This window comes from Salvelinus namaycush, unplaced genomic scaffold, assembly GCF_016432855.1.
Source record: "Salvelinus namaycush isolate Seneca unplaced genomic scaffold, SaNama_1.0 Scaffold1664, whole genome shotgun sequence".
Classification (NCBI taxonomy): Eukaryota; Metazoa; Chordata; class Actinopteri; order Salmoniformes; family Salmonidae; genus Salvelinus; species Salvelinus namaycush.
Genome location: NW_024058413.1, coordinates 10,741 through 16,110, shown reverse-complemented (window position 1 = coordinate 16,110; position 5,370 = coordinate 10,741).

Below are 5,370 nucleotides of genomic sequence, written 5' to 3'. Positions count from 1 at the left end.
TCACTGTGAGGTCTACTACACCTGTTGTATTCATCTATTTCACTGTGAGGTCTACTAAACCTGTTTGTAGTTCAGCATTTCACTGTGTGAGGTCCTACTACCCTGTTTATTCAGCATTTCACTGTAATGTCTACTACACCTGTTGTATTCAGCATTTCACTGTAAGGTCTACTACACCTGCGGTATTCACTTTCACGTAGTCTACTACACCTGTTGTATTCTCATTTCACTGTGAGGTCTAGCTACACGTTGTATTCATCAGTTCACTGTGAGGTCTACTACACCTGTTTGTATTCAGCATTTCACTGTGAGGTCTACTACACTGTTGTATAGGCACATGTGACTATAAAATTGATTTGAAATAACCTGAGACAACTATATAGGATACAGCTGACGGGCAACGTTTTGGTTTGGTGTTAGTTTTCTTTATCTAACACTGTTGCGTGGTTGTGTGTTAAGGGCGATATGGTTCCCATTTCCATGAAGGTAAATAAGGTAAAAAAAAAAAAGTCAATACATTTTAAACAGCTAAATCTATGAAATTCAGGGCTTGTGAAGTTATACCTCTGTCTAATATAAGCTTCCAACACACTAATATGTCATTTTTATCAAAATATTTTTGGACGCGAGGTTTGATTTTGTTGTTGCATAATCAGTGATCTGGCCTTCCTAAGCCTGTCCTATGATACTTCCCCTTTTTGTTCAATTGTAAAACTGAATCATGCATAATGAACATTCACTAAAAGTGACTAACTTTATTGTACCAGAACATGATCTATTGCTAGCTACAAGGTAGAACAGTTGACTAGGTATGACCAACACCCTTCTGTCTGTCTGTCTGAACATCGTGCTAGCCCTGTCCCAATTGTTCAGTATGTTGAAATTCAAGTGCCCCACCTCATCCCTCTGGATAACAGTTGCCATATATATATATATATATATATATTATATTATATATATATATATATATATTATACACACATATATATATACACACATATATATATACACACATATATTAATATATATAACACACACATATAATAATATATATATACAATATACCCATATATACATACTATACACATCTATACATATACACACATGTATATACTATACACACATGTTATTCTATACATTTGTGTAATATGTTATATGTGTATATACGTATGATACACATATATACATATACACACAGGTATATGGTATATACATTGTGTAATATGTATATATGTGTTATACATATATACACATATATACATATACAACATGTCTAACATATACCCACACTATATAGACATATATACACGCATATATAACTAATATACACACAGGTATATATATATATATCTGTGGTGTATATATATATATATATAGTGTGTATATATTGTATATATTGTGTGGTATAGTAATGTATATATGTTGTGTGTATTGTATATCCATGTGTGTATATGTATATATGTGTATATCTGTATATATGTGTATATATGTAATATATATAAAGAAAAGTATATATGTGTGTGTGTGAATATATATCTATATATATGTGTGTATTATATATGTGTGTATATAATATAATGTATGTATATATATATAATATATATATACTATATATATATATATATATATATCATATAATATTGCAACATTGTTATTTCAGAGAGTGAGGTGGGCCACTTGATTTCACCCATCTGAACAAAGTGGACAGGCTAGCACGCTGTTCATACAACAGACTAATGGTGTGGTCAATACCTAGTCAACTGTTTTTTTCTACCTTGGTTTATAGCATTAAGATCCCATGTTCTGCTACCTACGTTAGTCACTTTTAGTGAATGTTCATTATGCCTGATTTATTACAATTGGAACACAAAGGGGATTCTCATAAGACAGGTTAGTCAGGCAGATCACTGATTATTTACAACACAAAACATCTGGTTAAAATATTTGATAACAATTGAAATTATTAGTGTTGTTGGAGGCTTCTATTTAGCAGAGGTTAACTTCACAAGCCCTGATTCATTAGATTATAGCTGTTTAAAATGTATTTGACTTTTTTTTTTTACCTTTATTACCTCTGAAATTTGTACCATATCGCCCTTAACCCACCACGGCAACAGTGTTAGGATAAGAAACTAACACCAACCAAACTTTGCCCGCATCTGTTTATCTTATCATATTTTGTCTCAGGTTATTTCAATCAAATTTTATTTAGTCACATGTGCCTAATCAACTAGGGTAGTAGACTCACAGTGAATGCTGAATACAACTGTGTAGTATACCTCAACAGTGCCTATGCTGAATCCATACAGTTGTAGTAGACCTCACAGTGAATGCGAATACAACAGGTGTAGTAGACCTTACCGTGAAATGCTGATACAGCAGGTGGTATTTTAAAGTAGTCCCCTTACAGTGAATGCTGAAACAACAGTGTAGTGACCTTACAGTTGAAATGCGGATACAACAGGTGTAGTAACCTCACAGTGAATGCTGAATACAACAGTGTAGTAGACCTCACAGTGAAATGCTGAATACAACAGGTGTAGTAGACCCTCCACAAGTGAAATGCTGAATACAACAGGTGTAGTAGCCTCACAGTGAAATGCTGACTACACAGGTGATATTAACCTCACAGTGAATGCTGAATACAACCGGTGTAGTAAACTCACAGTGGAATGCCTGATACAACAGGTGTAGTAGACCTCACAGTGAATGCTGATTACAACAGGTGTAGTAGACCTCACAGTGAAATGGCTGATACCACAGTGTAGTAGACCTCACAGTTAATGGCTGAATACACCAGGTGTAGTAGACCTTACAGTGAACATGCTGAATACAACAGGTGTAGTAGACCTTACGTAAATGACTGAATACAAAATGTGTAGTGACTTTACAGTGAAATGCTGATACAACGTGTAGTATACCATCCAGTGAAATTCTGAATACGCATGTGTAAGTAGACCTCACAGTGAAATGCTGCATACACAGGTGTAGTAGACCTCACAGTGAAATGCTGAATCCAACAGTGGTAGTAGACCTCACAGTGAATGCTGAATCGCAACAGGTGTAGTAGACTCACAGTGATGCTGATACAACAGGTGTAGTAGACCTCACATTGAAATGCTGAATACAACAGTGTAGTAGACCCACCGTGAAATGCTGAATACAACGGGTTGTAGACCTCAAAGTGAAATGCTTGAATACAACAGGTGTAGTACCTCACAGTGAAATGCTGAAATACACAGCTGTAGCAGACTCCTCACAGGGAATGCGATCAACAGGTGTAGTAGACCTTACAGTGAATGCTGATACAACAGTGTAGTAGACTTACAGTGAAATCTGAATACAAGGTGTAGCTAGACCTCACATGAAATGCTGAATACAACATGTGTAGTAGACTTGACAGTGAAATGCTGAATACACAGGTGTAGCAGACCTCAACAGTGAAATGCTGAATACACAGGTGTATAGACTTACAGTGAATGCTTGAATACACAGGTGTATTAGACCGCACAGTGCATGCTGAATACTAACAGGTTAGGAGACCTGACAAGTGAAATGCTGATACAACAGGTGTGAATGCTGACTTACATCCCTTACCAACATGCAGTTTTAAAACAAAAAAAGAGTACAGATAAAAAGAATAATAATAAATTAAAGAGCAGCAGTAAAATAACCAAACATATACAGGGGGTCCGATCCAGAGTCATTGTGCGGGGGCCCGGTTATTGACTTAGTATGTCCATGTAGTTAGAGTGTTAATGTGACTAGCATAGCTGACAACATAGTAGCCGTGGTGTAGTAGAGAGCGAGGGAGGCACGGCAAATAGTCTGGTAGCCTTTTGACTAGATGTTTCAGGAGTCTTATGGCTTGGGGTATAAGATTTACCTAGCCAGGTCTTTACTGGGTATTCAGATAGTCACCATGGGACCATCATAACAGTGTGTTGGGTGAATTTCACGTACCAGCCAGACGGATGGATCATGTCTATCCTGGTATTAATCTCTTTCCGCGTGAATACTGACCGACTATGGGGTTCATAGTGTTGCCGTCAGTGGAAACGTACAGCCTGGGATGATTGGTGTGCTCTCTCTTCCCCCTCTCTCTCTCTCTCTTTTTCAGGTTACCGTTTAGACTTCCTTCCTGGGTGTTCTGACGGTAAACGGACGGCGCCTCCAGCACCCCGTGCGGTCCAAACGCCTTCTCTCTGACGACCATAGCAACATCCTCATCTACCTCACTGTACGCACACGCAAGACACACCACACGCAGACACACCATATAAACACACAGGTGCACGCACATATACAGTGGGGAGAACACGTATTTGATACAGTTTTTTTTCTGCCGATTTTTGCAGTTTTCCTACTTACAAGCAGTAAGAGGTCTTTACTTTTTATCATAGGTACACTTCAACTGTGAGAGACGGAATCTAAAACAAAATCCAAAAATCAATTGTATGATTTTTAGTATTAATTGGCATCTAATAGATATATATATATATATATATATATATACACATACATACATACAGATGCGTGCACCGTACTTTGAAGGATGTAGTTGATTATTGACAGTCACGGTGGGACGGCTTTCCTGAAGTTCCAGGACTCTTACGAGATCAGCAACGTGGAGCTGGCCGACGCCTTTGAACGATGTGGAACGAAGAGAAAGTATTAGAGAGGAAGAGGTGGGGAGGAGGAGGAGGGCGGAGAAGGTAACCAGAAAGGATGCGGAGGGGGGATCGGGAGGAGAAGGTACCAAGAGGTGGTGGGAAAGGTAACCGAGAGGAGGGGGGGAAGGTAACTGAGGAGGCGGGGGAGGAGAGAGGTGACAGGGGAGGAGAGAGGGGGGGGGGAGAAGTGACAGAGGAGGGGGGGGGAGAAGGTTCAGCGAGGGGGGAGAAGGTGACAGAGGCGGAGGGGGGAGAAGGTGACAGAGAGGAGGGGGGAGAAGGTGACAGAGGAGGAGGGGGGAGAAGGTGACAGGAGGAGGAGGGGGGGAGAAGTGAAGAGGAGGAGGGGGGGAGAAGGTACCGAGGAGGAGGGGGGAAAGGTGACAGAGGAGGAGGGGGAGAAGAAGGTGACAGAGGAGGAGGGGAGAAGGTGACAGAGGAGTCTGGGGGATAATAAGGTGACAGAGATAGGAGGTTATAAGGTCAGAGGAGGAGGGGGGATAAGGTTGACGAGGAGGAGGTGGGAAAGGTGACAGAGGAGGAGGGGGGATAAGGTGACAAGAGGATGAGGGGGGTATAAGGTGACAGAGGAGGAGGGTGGGATAACGGTGACGAGGATGAAGGGGGGATAAGTTGACAGGAGGAGGAGGGGGGGATAAGGTGCAGAGGAGGAGGGGGGAGAAGTGGACAGAGGGGA